The sequence below is a fragment of the Periplaneta americana genome, chromosome 3, assembly GCF_040183065.1.
Source record: "Periplaneta americana isolate PAMFEO1 chromosome 3, P.americana_PAMFEO1_priV1, whole genome shotgun sequence".
In the NCBI taxonomy this organism is placed as follows: domain Eukaryota; kingdom Metazoa; phylum Arthropoda; class Insecta; order Blattodea; family Blattidae; genus Periplaneta; species Periplaneta americana.
Genome location: NC_091119.1, coordinates 117,172,960 through 117,200,394, shown reverse-complemented (window position 1 = coordinate 117,200,394; position 27,435 = coordinate 117,172,960). Strand labels below are relative to the sequence as shown.

General features: G+C 35.2%; 1 protein-coding gene across 3 annotated transcripts in view; it reads right to left on the bottom strand.

Moving 5' to 3' along the window:
• LOC138696416 (CD109 antigen-like) overlaps positions 1 to 24,829 on the bottom strand; it is a 225,562-nt gene extending 200,733 nt beyond the window's left edge. For all 3 annotated transcript variants that reach the window (XM_069821379.1, XM_069821380.1, XM_069821378.1), the window contains exon 1: positions 24,691 to 24,829. The gene's annotated coding sequence lies outside the window, so the exon portion shown is untranslated. The remainder of the gene's footprint in view (positions 1 to 24,690) is intronic.
• Positions 24,830 to 27,435: the final 2,606 nt, after the last annotated feature.

Below are 27,435 nucleotides of genomic sequence, written 5' to 3'. Positions count from 1 at the left end.
GATACTACCCGACTCTCCCCTATATTTCACTCCAAATGTTCCGAACAGCCTCTGAAATCCATAGGAAAAAAAATATAAATTATAAGAAGAGAGGATTAAAAGTCTGGAACGACACTATTGCATTGTATGTATGTATGTATGTATGTATGTATGTATGTATGTATGTATGTATGTATGTATGTATGTATGTATGTATGTATGTATGTATGTATGTATGTATGTATTTATTTACACTGCAAGTGGGCAAGCACCCGGTGGCAGTGGTATATACAATATTAACAATACACAGTTAAAATGATCAGCAATACACAATAAAATTTACAATACATAATACAATTTACAACACATATACAATTTTATACACAATACAATAAGAGTACACAATACAATTTAACAGAATAATAATAAAACATAAAATAAAATACCTAATTTTACAACACAACCTACATAATTATGTATAGGTCCTACATAAGTTTCAATAGTCTTTCACTTTACTCTCATCTCATTCCCTGTAGTGGCACTATGACGCATTTCACTGACACTTTAGCACATTTCACTGACACTCTGTAACACATTTCACTGACACTATAGAACACATTTCATTGACGCTATAAATTATCACTGATCGGAACTGTTCACTGCACTGTAAAACCATAACTTCACTGACTCACCTCGCTTCACTGATACAACAGTTCAAATAAGTCAAATAATTGCATTCTTATGCATACTTATAAACAGAACTACATTTAAACTAAACATTTCTAGTCTAAGGCCCTCTTACACGCTATTTTTAAATAATTTACAATTCAAACCAAGGAAGTAAACTCGTCAGGCTAGATAAATACATGTCACCTTAAAAAATTAAATGTTGAATGTCACCTTAATTTTAATTTTCACTTTATACACAACTCTTTAAATTATTCTTGAATCTCCTTAAGGAAGGACAGCCCTCAAAGACCGCTGCAGGTAGGTCATTCCAATCATTTATAGTTCTATTTAAAAATGAGAATTTACCTACATCCGTTCTCTGTTTCCTACATTTGATTTTAAAATCATGATCGTTCCTACCATAGTACGTTGGCTTTTCTAACCGAGCCGTTATGTCTACCCATGCTTTCTGACCTAGATGTGCTCTATACAATGATGTTATTCTAGTTTTCCTACGTCTGTTTTCCAAAGTTTCCCATTTAAGTTCTTTTATCGTATCGTTCCCATCTTCTCTTTTACCTTTAACAAATTTAGCTGCCCTATACTGGATTCTTTCTAAGGAATTTATTGATATATTCTATAGGGATCCCAACACGTAGTTCCGTATTCCATTAACGGTCGCACTAATGTTAGATATGCTATTTCCCTCGATTTGGGGCTAGCCTTTCTCAAGATTCTCATAATAAAGTGAAGTGCCCTCCATGCTCTGCCTGTAACATTATCAACATGCTCTCCCCAAGAAAGTTTGGAGTTTAAATACACTCCTAGGTATTTACAACATTGTTCTTGCGGAATTACAACACCACTGAATTCGTAATTAAGACTAGTTTCCTCTCGGGTTTTACAAAATGTTATAGATTTACTTTTAGAACCATTTATTTTCATCCTATGCTTTAACGCCCAGTTGTAAATGTTATTCAAGTCTGTTTGAATAGCATCTACATCTGAATTATTTCTAATCTTTCTATAGATAATGCAGTCGTCTGCAAATAGCCTCACATTTGATGTAATATCCTGGCATAGGTCATTTACGTATATTATAAAGAGTAATGGACCCAGAACGCTGCCCTGTGGCACCCCTGAACTTATATTTCCAATTTCCGATATTTCATGACCTACTCTAACTCTCTGGGTTCTACCTTTTAAGAATTCCTGGATCCATAGCACCACTCTTTTATCTATTCCTAGCCTACTTAACTTATCTATTAATATGTCATGTGGCACCAAATCAAATGCTTTCGAAAAGTCAATCACAACTGCATCGATTCTTCCGCCTCTATCTACCTCTTCAGCTAGATCCTGAACCAGCGACGTAATTTGACTATCACATGAGAAGCCTTCCCTAAAACCATGCTGGCGGTTGTGAAACCAGTCTTTCGCATTTAGAACATGACGAATATAATCCGATATCAAATGATCCATGACTTTACATACGACAGATGTAAGGCTAATCGGTCTGTAGTTTCCGACATCTAATTTATTTCCACCTTTATGTATGGGTACCACTATAGCTGATTTCCAGTCACATGGAATAGCTGCATTGTTTATGGAAACATGAAATAAACGCATTAAGTATGGAATTATGGCCTCGGAACCTAATTTAAGAATCTCTGTAGCAATACTATCTGGTCCTCGAGACTTCCGATTTTTTAATTTCGTTATTCTCTCTCTAACCCCTTTGGAAGTTATTTTGAAAGTCGAATTTGGTTCACATTCACGGTCTGTGACACAACCACTCCTATCAGCGGGATTATTATTATTATTATTATTATTATTATTATTATTATTGAAAACCGAAATGAAATAGGAATTTAATAAGTCGGCCTTTTCTTTGTCATCAGTTATACTTTCTCCGTTCTGATTTCGTAAAAGCACTACTCCTTCATTTTTCCCTTTTCTCCTGCGTACATAATTATAAAACTGTCTCCAATTGTTACTTTCATCTTCTTTTAAAATAGTTTTTAGAAAATTTTCCTGAGCTAACCTTTTTTCACACTCAAGTTTCTTAATTAATTCGATATATTTTTCCCAATGCTCATGGCTCCGTTTACGTTTGCTAAATGCGCGCCTTGTCTTTTTCTTTAAGTAGCGAATATAATTAGTGTAATATTCTGGGTCCGGATTTTTCTTAATTATTTTAGAAGGTACACATTTTACTAATGCCTCGAAAATTATACACTTAAATTTATGCCACACATTTTCCATGACAAAAGAGAATAAAGAAGCATATATAAAATACCTCAATTGTAAGCTACCTGAGCATAGACAAGAATATAAATATAAATGGACTACAGTCAAAAGAGAAATTAGAACCATATGGTTATGGTTATGTTATACGTGTGTTTCATTTTGTTTTAAGGGCAGCGGGCTATGAATTCATACATAAGACCTTGCATATTGATTATGATAGTGAAACTTAGTTTTTATTTTTGTAACTTTAAATTACTCTAGTTTCATAATTCTATTACATGCTATGAAAATTATTTTTACCAAATTCTAATGTTTTAAAATATCACAAAACCCACAGATATTTCTGAAATTAAGTAAAAAGGAGTTTCACATAGCTGTATGTACGCCTATATGTAAGATCTGATAAAAATTTAGAACCGATGGCATCATTAGTTTACCAGGACAAACTGTTGTTCTTATGTGTAGATTAAAATATGATTAAGAATGTGTTTTTGTGGTGATTATTTTACCCTAATTTCGGTGGTTAAAATGGTTTAATTTTGATGAATTTTTCGTAAAAAAAAAAGAAAAAAGCAAATTCGCGCATCTGTCGCACCCTAAAGAACTTAAAAAATAATATTATATATATTTTTTTAAATTATTATTGAAACAATCCCTTTGAAACTAACAGAAAATTGTTTGCATGATTACTTAAATTCATAATTCAATTTCATTCGACTGTGAGGGGGTGACGGCACTGTCGTCTTGATCTCACGAAGGCAGTTGTTGCAGGAAAGAGAAATAATCGTTGTCTGTTTGCGCTGCTACCTGGAAGTAGTACTACTCTACTCCTTGAATCTATGAGTACATCGTTGCCAGATGTGACACGCATGTAATGCTGATCGATGAAGCATGTAGAAATGTTCATGTATATTTTATAACGAAGAAAATTGTCACGTTTTATTCAGAAAAAAAAAGTCATTTTTCGTGCAAATTCTCCATAAAAACTCCTTCTTCTTCAAAATACCGTGATTATGAATTAATTTCGTCGATTTCTATAATTTTCACGAAAATTCGCGGATATACTCGTATTTCACTTAATTTCGGACTTCCACTAAAGGATTTGCATTTTACATGCATAAAATTAAGTTTTTAATACATTTCGCGTATATCGTTAATAGGTACCAAAAATCACACTGACAATATTGTCACGTGAAATATTCAAACATTTTCAGCGGACAAGTAAAGCAAGTCCATGGTTTATTTGTCATTATTTAATTTCAGCCATAATTAGGCCTATTGTTTGAAGTATTTATATTCCTATGGTATAGGTAAAAGGGTATTTTGTGTCTATAAATGAATGTACATTGGATTAAAAATTGTGCTACTGATTTTTTATTTGATTTTTTTTCTAAAACAATGAATATCTCACTAACAGTTTCTGTGAACTTGCATCACTTGTATTCTGAGCGCCTTATATTTAACTCATAACGGCCGAGGTTTAGACATCGTTTAATTACTAAGGTGCAACTTTAAGACTTCATAAAACTCACTATACTATTTCTATTCTATTTGTAAGTGAATTTTTGTTAGCTTCAATGGAACATCATTTATTAGGCCCTATGTCGTTTGAGAGAGACACACGCAGAGAGAGAGAGAGAGAGAGAGAGAGTGAGACAGGTATCTCAAGTCAAATTGGTTTCAAGTCATGGGAATATCACACGTGTTCTCTGGTGTTGGTTTATTATAACTAAAATTATTACAGCAGAATTATTAATACAAAAACAAAGATGTTTCAGTAGTATAAAATTATCTACGGCTCGGAATTTTAATAATCATTTTATAAAAAGAGACAAAAACTCTTTCTCACAATTCTTTTTTGTATGTTTAAATCTAGTAGAATCATTAGCGTGACCATAATTGGATGAAAATTCGAGTTTACAAATAAAACGTTAAGTGATGGTTGTTTGGCATTCAGGCGACTGAGGGGGTCTACGTAGACCTTCAGCCTCACAAGATTGCAGTTTGAGATTATCTGTGAGTCCTCAGAAATGATTGCTTGGCTGGCTTTTCGAATGCGGGATTCGGAACAGATACATGCATAGAGGTTCTTTTGGCCCATTGTGCGCCCTATATACTGTATTATGCGATAATTGCTCCAAGCCCGTCGGGTGACGTGAATGACATTAGGGAATCCTATTCTCATAGGCGGACCATGAAAGAGACATCCCTTTATCAGATGAATATCTGATAAATTCCAGACCCAGTCCCCCAAGACCTCAAACCCACTATCATCGTAGTAGCTCCAAGATTTCACCCAGCTTATATTTAACTATTGCAGATGATACATGAATGGGAGAGGTGTAGAGTCGGTGGAATGAATAGGGAAACGGGAGTACTCGAAGAAGACCTTATACAAGTCTGCTTTGTTCACCACAAATCCCATGACGACCAAGACGAAGCCGAGTCACATGGATGAAAACCAGCGTGCCAGTGCTGGGCCGCAGTTAATGATTACTCGAATTCGTATCTAGAGGCGTGTTCATTTCAGAACAAAATTTCTACAAATTCGAAGGCTACGTTGCAGCAGCAACACCACGACAATAGCGTAAAACAAACTCTTTGGAGGAATGTGTGTTTATCGTGCTGACCTATTGGATTACTCGTTCGTTTACTTGAAACACAATGGAAATATAGGGCAAAATATGGTATTTGATAGGCCCATCCAAATCAACAATACACGACTTAACACGATGGAAACCACAGGGTCACTTATCTATGAATAAGGCAAACATCGACCACGAAGTATCCATGTACTGATTGAAAACACACACACACACATACACACAGACGCGAACACACACACACACGAGCACACACATACACGCACTAGTTTACATACATACATACAGTCCACACCTGTGGAGTAACGGTTAGCGCGTCTGGTCGCGAAACCAGGTGGCCCGGGTTCGATTCCCGGTCGGGGCAAGTTACCTCGTTGAGGTTTTTTCCGGGGTTTTCCCTCAACCCAATATGAGTAAATGCTGGGTAACTTTCGGTGCCGGACCCTGGACTCATTTCACCGGCATTGTCACTTTCATCTCATTCAGACGCTAAATAACCTAAGCTGTTGATAAAGCGTCGTAAAATAACCTACTAAAAACATACATACATACATACATACATACATACATACATAGAGTCCCAGAAAAAACCAGTAAATGCACTAAACAAGATCCCCTGTATATATCCTACTTGTAGACAGCCTTGCGAAACTTGTTGCCTGCATAGGCCCTACAGGAGAACTGCCGTCAAGACGCGGCCCATTACTTTTTTTTTTTTTTGCATTGTCCGTACGCATGCGCGTACATATAGATACACAGGTATGCATGCGCATATACACATAATCACGAAGAAGAATTCATTGAAAGTATTTATTTTAAGGACAGAGAAGTTAAAGATCTCTTTGGCATTGATGTGTCATTCATTCATTTAACGAATGTCAAATTCCCTTTGCAGATTGCAAAGAAAGTCGTGAATACATATATTAAAATCAGAGCTTTCAGTGAGAGGAGAGCAGAGATTTATCCTTAAAACAAAGAAGCGGCCTTGACCTGCTTCGCGATCTGACTTGGTACCATCTAAAATATAAAGGAAATCACAATAAACCGCAAATTCCTCAAACGAGTCTAACAGAAGGCTGGCTAAAACCGCTTTATCGTCTGGTATGTGCCGAGGCGGAAACATGAGGGAGTCTCTCGAAAATCATAATACACTCGAACCTCGATACAACAATTTTCTGGCAACTAGGAAAATAACGTAATATCAGGGTTATTGTTGTATTGAGGAGTTATGAAATTTTACCGATCTTTAGGTTCTGAAAGAGAATATATAGTAAAAATAAGTATAAAACAATATTACATACTATGAAATAACATTTAGACCTACTCACCATTTGATTACACTACTTGATATAAGAATTCATTTAACATTCGGACATCTTTTTGAAATCAATAATTCTACTGTATTTTGGTTTTAAGCTTTTCACCAACAAATGCGTTTCTTATTGCTTCGAGTACATTCACATGGTCGGATAGTATACTAGAAACATTAAACCACTTCAACATAGCAATATCAACGTCTTTTGCTATCGCAGTTTTTAAACGCTTCAGGATTAATTTTACCACTTGCGACACTATCCTCTATTTCCTTGCGCCTCCTTATGAATGTTGTGTTCAATTCCGTATTTAAATCGCTAATTTAGTCTCCAAACTGATCTGTTTTCGTGTAACATCTGTCATCATTAACAGGTAACATTCAAATGTAAAAGGCTCCAGGAGGGCAGGAAGACAGTGGCAGGAACCATAAAGGCAAATCCTGTTAACGACCACGCACCATTGAAGCATATTGTATAGTTCTTATTGTAACACCACCTTGCAGAGAATGCCAAGATCGGTCTACAAAAGTATGAAAGAGAGTAGGCTAGATGAAATAACGAGAAACATCTTTAAGAGACCAATATCAAGTGAAAAGTGAAATACTGAACATGAAAACCAAGTAAATTAATATATATATATATAATTATATTATAGTGTTTTCATTGATCCATCGGGATTTCGCCAGAATTTTACTATCATTATAATGGTGAATAAACCATATTGAAAATATAGGAAATACACAGAGACCAATCGAATTTATTGTTGCAACAGGGTTATTCGTTCACTTTTCGTTGTACGGAGGTTTGACTGTAATCTAAAAAAGAAGTGGTACGTGTGCTTGCCATTAGATTTATGTTTCATGAGTTGAGACCTAGCGAGGGCGATGGGCTTTTAAAGGCAATAAAATCCTCGAGGAAGGAAAGTAAAGTCGAAGTTCCATGTTACAGTGTAGGTATGATATGAAGAGTCCACTGCAAGAATGATGGATGTCATTTGGAATGCATTTTGCAGGAGAAGCAATTGAAAGTTTGACATTCTTAGCGCTCAAAGCTTAACTGTGATTTTCCGATCATTACTGGACATTGACTATCAGTGTTCATGCCATATAACTCTGTATGTTATATGCCTTAAGCTATGCATTGACAGTCTTGGTTCATTTTCGACAAGAAAGTGACATCCATCATTCTTGCAGTGGACTCTTCATATATGAAAGATATCGAGGATTATGAGCGCAATAGACAATATTTATCGACCGTTTATAATCTGTTTTAAATGAATAATATTCATCTATAAGCATCATCCTCACTATCATTCTATAACTGAGAGTAATAGATTCTGCCTTGAGGTTTTTTTTTCCACCCCAAAAATAGAACGGAAGCCTGGATTGATGAAAGAACTCCAAACACAGATATTATCAGGGAAAGGATTTATATGTAAATACATATTTACTTATAAAGCTAATATAATTTATATTTTGCATTATATTTATGTTTCACAATGTGTAGGGTTGAAAAATCCTACTTTTATTTTCCTTATTTTTCCATATTTTAGAGTTTAATACATATTTTCGTTAATTTCCATATATTTTCCATATTTCATATAAAACAGTCCATATTATATTAGGTTTAACAATAAAACAAAACAAAATTCCATTAACTTTTAAAAATACATTTCAACAATAGAGATTTAAACACATGTTCAGTAATCCCTTTAACATCAGAGTTATTTGAAAATTAGCAGTCCTATCAACAATGGGAAAGTAAGTTACAAAACTGTATTAATTTAATTTAAAATTTTTTAACAGACTTCAGTTGTGCAGCTCAACAGTTAAATGCCAGTCAGAGTACACATAGGTTCAGTTTTGTAAATCATACTATAAAGACGGTAAATATGCCAAAAGTACGTCATTCAGTCAATTTAAAATCAAAACTAACAAGTTACATTTCAGAATTTAAAGAAGATGGTTTATCAACTGACAATAAAATATTATTTTGTAATTTGTGTCAGTGTGCAGTATCATCTACACAAAAGTTCCTGGTGCAACAACACATTACAACTAGTAAACATCAGGCCAACAAACAACTAAATTCCAAGCAGAGACAATTGTTTTTAACACAACCAACAACATCGAATGTAAGATCTGAGTTTAACATCGACCTGTGCCGTTCTCTCATCTCTGCTGATATTCCTCTCTACAAACTAAAGAATAAGGTCTTCAGGGAATTCCTTGAAAAATATACTCAACATACAATCCCGGATGAGTCAACACTTAGGAAGACGTATGCTCCATCCATCTACGATGAGACAATATAGAAGATAAGAGATGAAATTAAAGATAGTTCAATTTGGGTTTCCATTGATGAGACTCCCGACAAAGAAGGTAGACTTGTTGGTAATGTAGTTATCGGTTTGTTAAGTGAACAATATTCTGAACGAATTCTTTTACATTGTGATGTTCTAGAAAAGTGCAATAACAAAACTATAGTTAAACTGTTCAACGAAGCTATGGGTATCCTGTGGCCAAAGGGTATTATGTACGATAATGTGTTATTCTTTATTAGCGATGCTGCCCCTTATATGGTCAAAGCTGGACAAGCATTATCTGTTGTATATCCTAAATTGACTCATTTTACTTGTGTGGCGCATGCATTTCATCGTGTGGCAGAAGTGGTCAGAGACAATTTCCCTAAAGTAGATTTGTTGATTTCATCAGTGAAAAAAGTATTTCTCAAAGCTCCCAGTAGAGTTAACGTGTTGAAAGAAATGTACCCTGAAATTCCATTGCCACCAAAGCCAATTTTAACTAGATGGGGTACATGGCTAGAAGCAGTTGAATATTATGCCGAACATATAGACTCTATTAACAATGTTCTCCCTGCATTGGACTCTGAAGATGCAGTCTCAATTGATACTGCGAAAACAGTTACCTGTGACATAAGTGTGAAGAATGACTTAGCTCACATTCAGCATACATTTTCATGCATCATAAAAACGCTCAAAAGTCTCCAAAATAGGCACCTTTCACTATCTGAAAGTTTTGAAATTATAAATAGTACTGTGGAACAACTGAATCGTGGTAGAGGTAAAGTTGCAGATGCAGTAAGAGCTAAGGTGGACACTGTACTTTCAAAAAACCCTGGATATGAAGAACTACAAAAGGTTGTTGCTGTGATGAGTGGTGAATCAACAGTGAAGATTAACTTGGACTTATCCCCAGCAGACATTGTGAAATTGAATTATGTACCAGTTACTTCTTGTGACGTCGAACGCTCTTTTAGTCAGTATAAATCTATCCTCAGAGACAATAGAAGAAGATTCACTTTTCAGCACTTGAAAGAAATGTTTGTAACCTATTGTTATGGTAACAGACAATAAAAATTGTGTTTTGTTGAAACTACATTGGAAGATAAGGTACGTCCATTATATTTTTTGTTTAGTTTGATTAAAATGTACCAATATTTAACGTACATAGTCATTTTTTTATAATTTTAAGTCCATATTTAATTCCATATTTTGGTAAAAATCCATATTTAATTCCATATTTTGGTAAAAATAACTACATATATATTTACATATTTCATATATTTTTAGTCCATATAAATCCGTTCCCTGGATATTATAAAGAAACATTCATTAATGTTGTGAAGGTTTGCTTTATTCTGTAAGCTGGTACGAGTACATAACATTCGTAACAATGTAAGTTTGACTTGACTATTCTAGTTTTATGCTGGTCTAAAGTAAAAAAAGGTATAAAAGTTTTCTCGCATATTTGCGGTATAAAACGCACAGTATATATAGTTGCATGGAAGAACGGATATTATGTCGATGAATGGATGGATGGATGGATGGATGGATGGAAGTATGGACGGAGATTGGTAAATGCACCGAAGAGTGGACAGATGAAGAGACGGACTGGGGTTGCATGGTTGAACGTCCTATTGGCAGAATGATCGAAGAAATATTCGTACTTAGATGTGCAAGAGAAAATAAAATACCTTCACCGTCTCACCTCGTTCACCTTACCAAACGGCGTTATAATTATGACAGCCATGACGGATGGGATGCGTGCATTGCAGATATCAGAGGAGTCTATCTTTCTATACCTGATAATGGATACGTATGATCGAGCCAATTGACGAGCCATGAGACACCTTTTTAGATATGTGGGCTGCAATAAACAACTTCAGGAACCTTCCTCCTGCCTTTTGAAATAAAACATTCATCAAAAGTCCTGTGCAATGTATGGTCGAAATAACATTGCCGGTATTAATTATAATCTGTCAAAGAAGGGTATAGGCCTATATTGAAAGAGTTAAACGTCAATGAAGAATTTTGTGTAGAAAAATAAATTATATACTGCAGATTACAAACTGGACTTTGGATTAAGTCACTCCGCAAGATTCTGAAAATACATGGTCCTCTTCTTGGTAGTACATAACATCATGGTTGAGCCAAAGAGAATTCAAAACCAAAATGTAGCAAGTTTTGAAGAAATTATATGTAGTGATATCGGTACTTATGAATTTCAAAGAAAAGAGAAAACGTGGTAATAGAAAATGTCCAAGTCTTTCTCCAGTTGAAACATTAGAACCTCGAATTTTCATTTTCTGTACAGACTAAGCTAGCATATCCGTCCTGAGGTGTGAGCAAAAGCTCAGTAGAGAAATATATATTTTATTTAATAATAGTTTCAAACTTGAGAACTTATGGATGATGATTGTAATGATCATGTCAATCATGATAATCTTGAGCATTGTGACGATAATGATTATGGAGTTGTTCTTCATTATGATAATTAAGGGGCAGTGATAATAATGACACTGTTATAATTATTGCTAAAGAGAAGGATACATTTAGAGCAGCCAGTGCAAACACATTATGAATGTTTCATTTATAATAAATCTATCAGACTTTTCTACGGATTATAACCGGTCCCTTCAACGAGAAGCCGTAAGCCGTAAGCTAACGAAGAAAGTGCGGTAAGTAGTTAACTTGAAATCGAAAAGAACGTAAAGCAGAATCGTGAAGCATGGCTGTAGGCGATTTTTTTTATGTTTTGGGAGAACTTTTTAACGGAAACGGAGGTACGAGTCTCACGACTGTGTTCAGAGAGCAACGACCGGTGGACTTTCCAGAAGGTGACTATGGCAGCATAGAGCGGCTCCCGCCTGCTCTCTCAGCACACCACGAGCACTGACAGTTTACACATTCACATAATGATTGTGCTGCAGTTTAGTTTATCGGATCCGACACTTATCTGAAATCATCGACAAATCCGTCGATGTTGAAATCGATAAATACTCGAGATAACTTACAAGCAAACATTCTCATGGGGGCAGGTATAAACGTTATTATTTTTCTTCCACCATGTTAATAATGTCAAAACGAGTGCTTAAACCAATTTTGTCCACTCGGGCGCAATTACGAGCCCCCCCATCTCCAGAAAGTAAGTTTTCCCGATGCCGTTTACAGAAAGAAAACAATTTCATGAAAATATTTCTTGGAACAGAACAGCAATTATTGCGCTATTTTCCAACATATTTCCCACCCGAATTGAGACATTTCTCATACCGTGAGGTCAACAGAGAAATGCAGTTGGCTGTCAGACACTGGTTCCGATTCCAGGCGGCAGACTTTTACGGTACAGGAATGCAAAAAGTTGATCCCACGGTATGAAAAATGTCTCATTTCCGGTGGAATACATTGAAAAATATCAGTTCAACAATATCTGTACCGGTTCCAATAAATCTTTCCATGAAATTGTTTTCTTTCTGTAAACTGCCCCAGGAAAATTCACTTTCTGAGGGGCTCGAGTGGCTAAAATTTATATAAGCACTTGTTTCGACACTATTAACATGATGGAAGGAAAAAAATTAACTTTTTTATCTGCCTCCATGAGGATGTTTGCTTGTCAGGTAGTTTTATAAATTCGCGATGAATTTGACTCTACGAACACTACTCAGTTTCAGAGGTATTCATTACTATTTACAGCTACGAGTAATCTAGTATTTCTATTTTATGACGTAACCTCGAACTTATCAATCCTTTGGTAAATAACCATTGTTACGTAATCATCAGATTCAAAATCCATATTTTTAAAAGCCGTCAGAAGATTCAAGACATAGACTATACTATACATACATCGAAGTCGAGTAAAAAAAAAAAAAAACATTATTTAGTGTTCTAATTTAATAACCAACGTTTTAGTAAAGATGACAGTGTTTCGTTGAGTTGTTCTACAGTACACTTCTGGAAAAAAAAATGACCGATATGGATGACAAAATGTCTGGACTTAGTACAATTGGCAGCTAAACTTCATCAGTTTCCATTCCTTACAATATTTCATTCCGATGATACTGCACATTCTAAACTCACCACATATAATTGTGTCATTAGGTATTTCTTTAGAGACCTACTGTAAATAACATTTCAGCTGAAATATAAACATTTAATATGAAAGATACTTTTCGAAGATAATAAATGATCACCAAAAAAATTCCAACAGACACAAGGAGAATGCAAACGCAATAGCTTCCGCGTTTATTGACAGCTCAGTTCATGATAAAATACCACATTACTACAAGATACGGCCACTCGATCTTCAGTCTTTCCTTCACCAACGACCTTTTTTTCCTCTTTTGGCGTAGAATACCGATACGTCTTTCCCCGCACCGAGTATGAGCACCCGTCCCGGGATTCAATTAATGCTATTCCTCAATTACAACATGATTCTTTATTTATTCATGTACAGTAGTGGCAAAAAAACCGGACCGACCCTTGAAGCTGATTTCAGAGTCTTGTTCACTCCAGAGCACGATAGACTGGTAACTAAGACTTTCGTGGTTCGAATCCTGCCTGGGAAGGAAACTTTTTTTTGTTCCTTATTCAAATTTATTCCCAATACTTTTCGATTGCTGGTAAAATTCATGTTCTGGGAATAAGTTACTTAAGTAGTAAAATATCGCTGCAATCGAAAAGTAATGGGAATAAATTTGAATAAGGAACAAAATAGTTTCCTTTCCCAGGCAGGATTCGAACCACGAAAGTCTTAGTTACCAGTCTATCGTGCTCTGGAGTGAACAAGGCTCTGAAATCAGCTACAAGGGTCGGTCCGGTTTTTTTTTTTTTTGCCACTACTGTACGTATACGAAATCGTAACGAAGACAAGCTTCTTCAAACGCAATACGCGAACGATATTATATATAGCAGGCCTGAGCACAAATAACTCAATTGAGTCACTGCAGATTTCCCCTTAACTCCCCACTCCACCTTTCCCAGCTGAGACGAATAGACATGCAGGTAAAAAATGCTCAGTGACAGATTGTATAAGACAGGCATCATAGCTTCTACGAATTTTAGGCTCTCGCTGGTCGCCAGAAATCCATCACTGAAGCACAGTGCCTACTGTGTGTGTTCGTTTATAAGGTAGTGTAAGAGAAAAGGACATGGGCGAGGGCTTCAAAGTTTCGTTCCACTTTCCTGTTGTGCCCAGGGCTGATATAGATTCACTGTGACTGACGTTCAATACGATATGTGGATACGACACTCCTGCCAGCTAAAGGAATTCTTTTTAGGATTACATAATACGAGTAGGCCTACTTCGCATGCCTTACACAAAATGTATGAATTTCTCTACAAATTATGGACAAGTAAAATAAAATAAGAACCTGCGCAAACGAATTATGTGTAGAATTACATATCATCTGCATCGTATTCAAGACATAAAGATGAGACGGACTCGTTGTCTCTGTTATCTGTGGCTGAACCATCAATTCGGAAGAAATAAGAAACCTAAGTTGCTTCTGGCTATTCTATTGTAAGAATAATACATCCAAAGAGGGACATAATAGTTGGCACAAACACTTCATAATTTTGTGTTTGAGAGAAGTCAGGAGGATAAGATATGATTGCTTACAATTGTAAAATTTTTGTCACGACTGTACAGTCTGGCGGGCTGTTTGAACTTATAGTCATCGGTCAGTTATTGTTTCCGTAAATGTAATTATTATCATTATGTCTCCTTATAATTCTGTATTCTTTTTGGTGATCTTGATTCTTGTTTTCTTTCATTATGCTTAATTAAATTATATCGAAATTCTAAAATAATATAATTCAGAGAATGCATTTTCTTTTACATGTACACATTCATTCCATCATACAATCTTTTCTTGTACACAGGTTCGTGCTTATATGGGTTAACTTACAATAACTAAGTATTTTGTGACACTACTGAACAGTAAGCATAAGTATAATAAAATATTAATCCTTGTATTTCTGTGTAAAATGTCCTCATCTACATTTATTTCCATTGTATTACAATTTTCTTAATATACAATAATTTTTAATTAGTTACTTTACGACGCTTTATCAACTGCTAAGGTTACACAGCGTATGAATGAGATGAAGGAGATAATGCCAGCTAAATGAGTCCAGGGTCCAGCGCCGAAAGTTACACAGCATTTGCTCTTAATGAGTTGAGGGAAAGCCCCGGAAAAACCTCAACCAGATATATAACCTTAGTTGACATATTATGTTAATAACAATAATTTTAGAGATAATATAAATCATGAATATCATGCTGTGGGTAACAACGAATTTAAATCTAATAACACGTACCGGTAAATTTTTAAACAATCGATTTAAACATACTTCCAATAATCCATGATATCTGTCCCTGATCGAACACGCTGCAACGACTGAACTAACTCAGTAGTTTCTGAATATAGAATAAACACCAGTAGAAGCTGATTCTGCATACGAGTCCATTGGTTTTATTTTTTTTGTCTTTCTTCTTCTTCTTCTGTTTAACTTCTGCCTTCCTATTGACTTACAATTCAATGTGGTGCGGGGGAGGTTATATATTATACTAGCTATGGACCAACAGTTGACGGGAACATATTGCGGATTTCCCTGGTCGTATGGTCAGCACGGCGCAGTGTCACCACTGAGACAACACAGAACAGCGCATGGCAAGAGACTATCACCCAGTTCCACAAACGGAAAATAAATGTCTTCCATTGTCCATGTTGGGAAATCGAATACGCTCTCCACATAGCCACAACGGCGGACTCTTCATGTATCGTGGTACATATAAAAGCATACATTCTCTTGTTTCCATTCTCAATAAGGCGGGTGTTAAATCAAAATAAACCTTAACATTGGTATTATTTTTATCACGGCTACTGAACAGTAACAAGATAGTATATAGTAAAGTATAATATATAGTAAATAGAAACGATTAAATTTAATAATAATGCCGAGCAGGCTCTAATGAATATCATACACTCGTTCATTCGACGTTCAGCATCTATTTTTTTTATTTTTATGAAACCAATTATTATAGGCCTATATGAGTTTACATAAGTAATGTATCAGACAAGTCATTAAAAACCACAATAAAATTGTTTCCGAATAGAATATAGTTTTTTTCAAAGCCAGGCGTTCTGACATTCATAAGTCCATCGAACCATTTTCATGAAGAGTATAATCTTGTGCTTACCGATACTGTCACATTTAGGAGCAAATCGTGGTGTAAGTTCAAATTTTAAAAATCTATTTCATTTTATGAATAACAGAAAATTGAGAAACATTGGAATGATTACAGAAGAAATGCTGAAACATAAATAACTACTTCTTCATTTCAGCTCTCTCAAATTTGTATGCACATCTGAAGACAATCTAATTTATACAAGTTTTACTATTACTTTAGAGTGAAAATATAGATCTACTGTAACAGCAGTTGTCAAATGTTAGTATATAACTAGCCCATGTCGTATAACAGTAGGAGTAGGTGCGTTTTTCTGTTTTTGGTTGGCGATGTAAGGAACTTTCTCTCACTAACAGCTTCCACATACGTCTCGGGTTCGGAAACGGCGAAAGTGTATCGATAAGAAGGCATTTCACTACAGCTGAGTGATTCAGTTTCAGAAGTCTGCTGCACAGTGCACACGGGAACTGAATGAGAGACAATGACACCGTCAAAATCATAAGCAACAATGAACATGACTTTAAATGGATCCTGTTATTGCCGACACTTTTGACCGTGGGGAACCATTGTGCTGCCACTCATTTGATTGTCTCTTCAATTTCGGTTGGTAGCATCGAACCCAGGTTTCATCTATAGTTATGATACGTCGAAGGAAACGCTCGCCTTCACGTTCATAGCGTTCTAAGTGCAATCTCGCTGTTTCCATTCTCTGCCACACGTTTTCCTCTTTAAGATTATATGGAACCCACCGAGCGCAGATTTTCCTCATCTTTAACTTCTTAAGTATGTGAAGAATAGTACCAGGAGCAATTCCAACTTACATTGCTAGTTCAATACAAGTCCAACAACGGTGCTCTTCCAGCAGTGCTCTTTCAGCGTTCACATGCACATCATCACTTGCCGATTGTGGTCTGCCAGCTCCACGTTTTTGATGAACATCTTCCCTCCCGTTGCGAAATGCTTGTGCCCACGTAACCACGGTACGATATGGTGAAGTCTCTCTACCACAAACTTCCAGTAATGCTGTATGGCAGTGGACCCCCTTTTCATTTTAAGGCTAGCTACGGACCTCACATCTTTAAATTTTGGTATCTGCGTAGGAGTAGCAGTTGAGAGGTAGGTAGCAATATTAACAATTAAACTGAACATACAGTGTATACTTGAATCTAGATTTCATGGAAAAAATCACACCTCTTTTTGTTTCGGACAATTCTTTCCACGTCTGCTTCAATATTTGCTACTTTTAGGCTTAAATCAGGTTCTATATCGAGGCGACTTCTATGTTTATTCTTCAGGAAACAAAGTATTGAAAATGTTTGTTCACAAAGATAAGTACTACAAAATGGAACTAGCTGTTTCAATGCCTTTTTTCATATATTTTCTTATACTCAGAAAATACCTTCACCCAAAACTGATCAAGTGTACATTATTTGAAAAATATTTTAAATTAGCCATTACAAGTAACATCAAGTTCATCTTGCTCCTACTCAAAGTTTTTAATTACACCACACCATACTCGAAAGGATTTCTTATCCATGAGTTTTCACAATCTGATGGAGGGAAGTAGGCTAATCTCTGAAGTTAGACGCTAAATCATTCAGATGCTCAACGATGACATGTTGAACTTCTTGTGGCAATTCATCAGTGGACTTCAGAAATGACTGTATGTTGGGAAGGTGCTGAGACTACCACCTTCAGCTCTGTTTGCCCAAAGCAGTATTTTTTATAATTGCTGCCACAATCCTGTCTCCAACGTCAAAAATATTCATACCACTACCTTGAAGACTCATACTGAGTGTATTCAAGTACGCAGAAATATCTGCTAAGCAGGCTGCCATAGTCAACCAAGAGCATTTATTCAACTGACCACATGGATATTTAGTATCACTCAGAAATAATTGTACTTCATCACTTTTGCATACAGGATTGCATTGGTTATCCAGAGGAAAAATTTTTAAGTGATTCTTTGCAAAATTGAATGGGTTATAAAATATGAGATGTAAATAATGTCATGGACCCCCTAAATTTGTAACACGGACCCCCAGGTCTCCGCGGACCACCAACTGGGAAACACTGCTGTATGCCACTGTCGAGCATTCTTGCCTCTTGCAAACTGAATTTTAATGAAGATCTTTGTTCGTATTTGCTAAACAATTTAGAGCATTACAGATAACAGTTTACAAATTAAACTCACTACAAATATCTTATAAATGAGATTATTGTTTTCAAACTCACAGATAACACATATCAGATGCTCTTATTTCTCATTGTTATCAGCTTGCATCATTTACCGCTGATAGTGCCACATACAAACATGGTTACCACTAATTATTGAATGATCCATGTATAAGAAAAAAGTAACACTAGTATTCTGCAGCTGTATTGTTCCAAACCTAACATTAAATTTATATTATTTATATCGCTGAAGGACGATAATAGATTAATGGTAACTTGAATATTACTCGTATTTATATTGCTAAAAAACAATAACAAAATATAAATAATAACTTGAATATTATTTATAGCACTAAACAACGATAACAGAATACAAATGACAACTTGAATATTATCTACATCGATAACGAACGATAACAAAATAAAATGATAATTTGAACAAGGCTCGAATCATTAAGCGAGCAATCTACCGCTGCTCTACGAGATGCAAATAAATGACTCCTGCTTAAACACCATAGTTCCAAAACGGCTTCAAGTAGGCTACGCATCTACAAGCGCATGCATCGTGTAACATCACCGTGATCCGAAGTGGACTTAGAATATATTCGCTGTTCACGAGTGTGGTCACTTTTCTTTTGACAGCTATACATCAGTATTATAAACAGTCTTTACCGTTAGTGAAATCGTGCATAAGCCATTTTATCGCATTAGTGTTGTAAAAATATTACCATGCCATCTAAAACGTCATGACTTCTATTAAGGAGGCATAACTTGCAACATAAAATAAACATTATGAAACGATTTTCCAGTGCTATAATATTATTGTTGTCATAGCAACCTCTTTCTTCATAGACCTTGAAATCAAACTTCTCACTGTTACAAATCTGATGTTATTTCTTTAATAATTATTTTATAATGCTGTCGTATAAAAAATATCGTATGAAACACGTTTATAATGTTATACAATTATTGTACTTGTAAACTTGTTTTATAATATACTATTAAACTGTTAATCATGAAAATAATTAAACAAAAAACTAATATTAAATTTAAAACTCATAATAATAATAATAATAATAATAATAATAATAATAATAATAATAATAATAATAGATTTAGCGACGCTGTATCAACTACTAGGTTATTCAGCGTCGATGAAATTGGTGATAGCGAGATGGTATTTGGCGAGATGAGGCCGAGATTCGTCGTAGATTACCTTACATTCGCGTTAGGGTTGGGGAAAACTTCGGAAAAACCCAACCGAGCGCAACTCCTGATCGGCAGGGAAGCTTAGCCTTAGCGGACTGAGTTACGCCGGTAGCTAATAATAATAATAATAATAATAATAATAATAATAATAATTGTTATTTTGATCGCAGCCCCACATTAAGGGAAGAGATGGGTGAAACTTTAGTCATTTTTGTAAGAAAAAGAAAGCCATTTCCGATTTTTACAGAAAAAATAATCATTGACCTTTCATTTGTACGATTTGTATGTAACAATAATAATTATTATTATTACATTGTTATTTAGTGAAAGCTCAAAATATTAACTTAACAATAATTCATTTTAAGAACAATTTAAATTACAACGAATAAAATTGTACATTATATTGCTTTGACACTAGCTGAAAGTTAATTTCCTACAAAACCAATTTGCAGTGTTAAGTTCCCTATTGTTGAGCTCGTTGCATCCCCAAAAATGCTTCATTGAGTATTCCATAAAACGTTTTATTCAACATGGTTCTGAGTTCGGAAGACGCTGCAAGAAATGTAGCATTAATCGATGATGGACGCAGCTTCTGTTACGTTGCGAATGTGCTCAAAACATCATCTAGAAATATTTTCCGAGCTGCAAAAGTCAGGTAGTGAGAACGCAACTCCTTCCATACGCGACCTGAATAAGGCTGCTCTAGGTTCGGCCAGAGATGATTGATTTTTAACTGTAGGAATGCTGTGAGATCATCATGTGACAGCAGTAGAAACCAGAACTCGTTGAATGAGGTAGCTACGTAATGTCATTATCAGCGACCGAGCAGCTAGGAGAAGCATTCATGAGACAAATCTGTCCTCAAGAAGACCTTTCAATGGTCTTCAGATAACACATCAGCATCGGAGAGCTTGTCTACAATTTGCTTGAGAACATAGGAGAGGAGCAATGGGGCAATGTTCTCTTCACTGAAGAATCAAGGTTCAGCGTCAGGTCACCATGGAGTGAAAAGCTGTGGAGAAGACCTGGGTGGCGTTATGTTGTCTGCACCTTCTCAGCAAGAACTGGCTATGGATGAGACCTCATAATATTATGGGGAGGCATCAGCTATCATGCCAGAGCTGTGCTGGTAGTAAGTGAAAATGGGGCACTAAATGTACATCGATATATCAATATTCTTCTCCAACATGTCATTCATTTTACCCTTATGTTGGCAATAACTTTGTTTCAATGCATGACTATGCCATATTTCACAATTTCCTATGTGTGTCGCAGTTTCTATAGAAGATGGGAATCGTCACTCTAAACTGGCCAGTCCACACCTGTGGATTAACGATTAGCGCGTCTGGCCGCGAAACCAGGTGGTCCGGCTTCGATTCCCGGTCGAGGCAAGTTACTTGGTTGACGTTTTTTCCGAGGTTTTTCCTCAACCCAATATGAGCAAATGCTGGGTAACTACCGGTGCTGGACCCCGGACTCATTTCACCGGCATTATCACCTTCATCTCATTCAGACGCTAAATAACCTAAAGCGTCGTAAAATAATCTACTAAAAAAATTAATGAACTGGCCAGCACGAAGTCCTGACCTCAATCCCATCAAAGCATGTGTGGGACAAGCTCGGATATCGAGTCCGTCGATGGGTTTTGAACGCAGTGGCTGAGATGCAACTGTTCTGGAAGAATGGGACACGATTCAACAGAATGACATCAACGCCTAATTATTATAAAAAAACATAACAGGATCAGTGTTAGCTGAGCTGTCCAAATGAAGCACAGTTACAAGGGAAAATCACTACCACTCCAACAAGGTCTTCAGAAATTTCACACAGCACACAACGTAGAAGAATTTTCTAGCTCTTTCACAGAGAATAAGTGCCAAAGATGCAGAAGCTGCTCGTTGGAAAGTAGGAAGGAGAGGCTCTAAAAGTAGTGCTGCTGCTTAAAACGTAATGACTACTACTGCCTGGAGCATGCAGGGTAGCTCTATATTTGTAAAGTGTGTCAACAGTGTTTAGTGTCATATTGTGAGTGAAGTAGGCTAAAAAGTGAAATTAACAAAATATAATAATAATAATAATAATAATAATAATAATAATAATAATAATAATAGCAACCATATCTTTAATAGAAATCGGTGACAATATAGTAGAATTTTCTCTCATGAGAATTCGTGAAAGTTTAGAATCACTTTGCTTCCTTAAAGTCTCTCTGATAAACACTGTTCTCAGAGGTATAGTAATAAATAAAATAGTACCAGGGCGCTTCGCGAAAAGTTTATTATTATTATTATTATTATTATTATTATTATTATTATTATTATTATTATTATTATTATTATTATTATTATTATTACATGTATCATTACTTATTAGTAATGCCGCTGCTATTATACATTGTACATACTAATAATCCATACTACAATCCTTTGATTAAAATTCTGGCTGATATGTACCTCTATTATCAGGCAGTACATCTCACTTGATGATGTGTGTCAGAGGAAGAACAATTGTTTGTCTACATCTCAAGTCTGATTAATGTAATATGTAGCTAATCGGCGATGTATACAATGGAGGGGGAAAGGAACTGGCCACCGTACCTCTTTATCTCCTGGCCTAATAGTCTCATAAGTGGTGCCTTGTTGGTATCACTTGTGAGGTCAGACCTGTCTTCGGACAGTTGACAAAACAACAACAATCCATACCACAAAATACAAAATTGAGGACGACTCAAGTAACACAATTATTATTTTAAAAAGTAAATATAAGGAAGCAAGGTCCTCCCAGATTGCAGAAAAAAGTACCAGGGCGGTGCCCTGGCACGACTACACTCCCGATTTTGCCTTTAGTAATTATTTGTCTTGAAATATATAGTCGTTAAGCATTTCAACAACATCTATTATTATTTGAGCACTAAACTGTATATTGAAAACAAAATATATATATATATATATATATATATATATATATATATATATATATATATGAAATTCTAAAATACAAAATTAACTGTGAAGTAACAAAAATATTACTTACTTACTTATTGGCTTTTAAGGAACCCGGAGGTTCATTGCCGCCCTCACATAAGCCCGCCATTGGTCCCTATCCTGAGCAAGATTAATCCAGTCTCTATCATCATATCTCACCTCCCTCAAATCCATTTTAATATTATCTTCCCATCTACGTCTCGGCCTCCCTAAAGGTCTTTTTCCCTCCGGCCTCCCAACTAACACTCTATATGCATTTCTGGATTCGCCCATACGTGCTACATGCCCTGCCCATCTCAAACGTCTGGATTTAATGTTCCTAATTATGTCAGGTAAAGAATACAATGCGTGCAGTTCTGCGTTGTGTAACTTCCTCCATTCTCCTGTAACTTCATCCCTCTTAGCCCCAAATATTTTCCTAAACATCTTATTCTCAAACACCATTAACCTATGTTCCTCTCTCAAAGTGAGAGTCCAAGTTTCACAACCATAAAGAACAACCGGTAATATAACTGTTTTATAAATTCTAACTTTCAGATTTTTTGACAGCAGACTGGATGATAAAAGTTTCTCAACCGAATAATAACAGGCATTTCCCATATTTATTCTGTATTTAATTTCTTCCCGAGTATCATTTATATGTGTTACTGTTGCTCCCAGATATTTGAATTTCTCCACTTCTTCAAAAGATAAATTTCCAATTTTTATATTTTCATTTCGTACAATATTCTCGTCACGAGACATAATCATATACTTTGTCTTTTCGGGATTTACTTCCAAACCTATCGCTTTACTTGCTTCAAGTAAAATTTCCGTGTTTTCCCTAATCGTTTGTGGATTTTCTCCTAACATATTCACGTCATCCGCATAGACGAGCAGCTGATGTAACCCGTTCAATTCCTAACCCTCTCTGTTATCTTGGACTTTCCTAATGGCATACTCTAGAGCAAAGTTAAAAAGTGAAGGAGATAGTGCATCTCCTTGCTTCAGCCCACAGTGAATTGGAAACGCATCTGACAAACTGTCCTATACGAACTCTGCTGTACGTTTCACTGAGACACATTTTAATTAATCGAACTAGTTTCTTGGGAATACCAAATTCCATAAGAATATCATATAAAACTTCTCTCTTAACCGAGTCATATTACAGGTAAATTTTATTCTTGTATAATTTTCAGGCACAACACAGGCAATATCACAGATACCGCACATAACATTGCGCCCGACCACGTAACAATGAGGTTCTGAGAACTATATAATTTTCAGTTAAATGAAGGCAAGTGCCGAATTTGATTCCAGTTACTACGAAATAATACGCACAATAGGGCCTATAACAGCAACAAGTATTCCCAACAATAGGCCTATACTACAGGCAGTAGCGGTATGACCTAAGTATCAAAGCGACTATAAATTAAACAAAAACATGTTCAGAAACTAATTTGGCTTTAGTTCATTTTGGGAATGAGCTGTCCATTTATCTATTCTATTTTGAAATAAGATTCTCAATTAGACACTTCTATTTTTTTTTTTCCAAAATCTACCTTGGCAAAAAAAAAAAAATTTCAAATAGCATTGCAATAATAATAATAATAATAATAATAATAATAATAATAATAATAATAATACAGTCGTTGAGATCAGACAGTAAGTAAACATGTATTTACGGTTAATATTAATTGTGATGTTCTAGCAAATGAATGTAGGAAATAAAATTGTTGGCCTAATTGACTTTGGTTACATATTTTGCATGTGAATTTTGTGTATGAAGTAGTTCAAATAATCAGTGGTTTAGTTAGGCCGGAACGCTGTTCCGCAAAATAAAAATGTATTCATGTTGAAAACATGAGGATGCCAATCTTGACACACATACGAGTCGATTTAGCAACTGCTAAATTGAAAAAGTAAGTTCCTGTAAATATTTTTAAGTAACTTAATAACTCAACGAAAGTTTTTAAATATACGCTACTGAGTGAAAATTTACTATCAACACCATAAATAAATTAATTTGTGCGTATCTTACCTTTAACAGAAACCAATAAGCCACAACAATATACGACGAAAAACACGACTTATAGAAAAGAAAGGTATAACCTACACGTGCACAGTACTTTAAAGCAACTGCGCCGACTGTTCTGACGGAACTGACTGAATTCGGTGCGATCTGCATAGTACTATTGAAAGAGAGCGCGCCTAAAAAAATAACTCAATCGATTTATGTGGATATCGACTGAAATAATAATAGACGTTGCAATTGAAAGAACATCACGGCGACACCTAGTATAAAAACCTAGAACTAACATATAAAAGTCACTAAACATCACTAACATTTAACTCTAAAGTAAAAAGTTGGTAATACTTACTACATCTAACCAGGTGCTCGTCTTCTATGAAGAACAAGAGGAGTAGAATATTCTACTCCTCTTGATGAAGAACCACTCAAAATGTCCAAATAAAGATGCCCGAAGCAAAAATGTCCAAAGTGTAAAATGTCCGAAAACAAACATGTCCAATATAAATATGTCTAAACCAAAAATGTCCAAACACAAAAATGTCCGAAGCTAAAATGTCCAAAATTAAAATGTCCTAATCAAAAGTGTCCAAACACAAAAATGTCCAAATGAAAATGTCCGAAGCAAAAATGTCCAGTACAAATATGTCCAAACTGAAAAATGTCCAAACCAAAAATGTCCAAATGAAAATGTTCGAAGCAAAAATGTCCAAAGGATAAAATGTCCAAACACAAAAAGGTCCAATACAAATATATCCATACCAAAAATGTCCAAACTGAAAATTTTCCAAAGCATAAACGTCCAAAGTGTAAAATGTCCAAATCAAAAACGTCCAAACGAAAATGGTCAAAATAAACAAACTTGAGAAGTAACTCATGTTACATACAAGAGTGATTAAGTAGCCTATCATTAAATGGGGTCATAATAATAAGTATAAAACAAAAATATCCAAATATAATAAAGCTATTTCCAAAGCAAAAATGTTCGAAACAAAAATTTACGGTATACTACCTAAATAACACCAACAAAAATTTAACACCAGCTGTGAATGAAATTTCTGAGGCAATTCTTCAACAGTGGAACAAATTAATTTTTAATTCTCGGAAAATAGTTGCAGCAACACATTTTAAATTTTTAACAGTATTTGTTAACTCTTGACTTTTAACAGAGTAAGGTTAGCAGTGTTCGTTCAAATAATTGTCTCAAAAAGGTCAATCATTACCGTAGATATTTATATCATAAGTATTCTCATTATAATAACAACTTTTACTGGCGTAGTATACAAGGGAATGAATGCAATGTGCCCTGCACAATTGATAATTTTGAGCTAATGAGTATTTTATACGATGGGACTGAGGCACATTTGCATGAAGGGAATTCTGTAGATGCACCTAGAACAGAAACCCCTCGCAGCATTTTACACATTGGACATTTTAAACTTTGGACATTTTTGTATTGGACATTATTGCTTTGGACATTTTATACATTGGACATTTTGCTTAAAGAATAATACAGTATATTTTTCTTCGGAGAGTTTTGTGATGAACACTATTGCTTTGGACATTTTGCACATTGGACATTTTTGAATTGGACAATACTGTTTTGAACATTTTACACATTGGATATTTCGCTTAAAGAACAACACATTTTTCTTCAGAGAGTTTTGTGTTGGACACTACTGCTTTGGATATTTTGCACTTTGGACATTTTTGTATTGGACATTATTGCTATGGACATTTTACTCATTGGATATTTCACTTAAAGAATAATACATATTTCTTGAGAGAGTTTTGTGTTGGACACTATTGCTTTGGACATTTTGCACTTTGGACATTATTGGTTTGGACATTTTACACATTGGACATTTTGCACTTCGGATATTTTACACATTGAACATTTTGCACTTTGGACATTATTGTTTTGAACATTTTATATTAGACATTTTGCACTTTCGACATTTTTGTATTGGACATTATTACTTTGGACATTTTACACATTGGATATTTCGCTTAAAGAATACATATTTCTTGAGAGAATTTTGTGTTGGGCACTATTGCTTTGGACATTTAGCACTTTGGACATTATTGGTTTGCACATTTTACACATTGAACATTTTAAACTTTGACATTATTGTTCTGGACATTTTACACATTGGACATTTTTGTATTGGACATTTTTGTTTTGGACATTTTGCTTCGGACATAATGACCTGGAACATCTATGAAATTACCGAAATTTGTTTATTAACATTATTTATTTTGTAATAAATTAGTTATAAACATGTTTTTTTCACTTCATATTTACAGGATTTAAAGTTATCTGAATTTACGCTAATTGGCACATACTTAATAGATAATGATGTGATTTGTTACGTATTATAGGGTATTATATTGAAGGTAGGTTTCTTTATTTTTTCATAGATCTTTATACTTGGCCTAACTGTATTTACATCCTTATACTTTATTATATGTCAATATTTCCCTCATTTACATTTTTATTTTATTTGCATAATTTACATTCTTAGCTTGTTTTCTGTAGTTATTGGACTCTCACTTTGAGAGAGGAACATAGGTTAAGGGTGTTTGAGAATAAGGTGCTTAGGAAAATATTTGGGGCTAAGAGGGATGAAGTTACAGGAGAATGGAGAAATTTACACAACACGGAATTGCACGCATTGTATTCTTCACCTGACATAATTAGGAACATTAAATCCAGACGTTTGAGATGGGCAGGGCCACAGTGGCAGGGCATGTAGC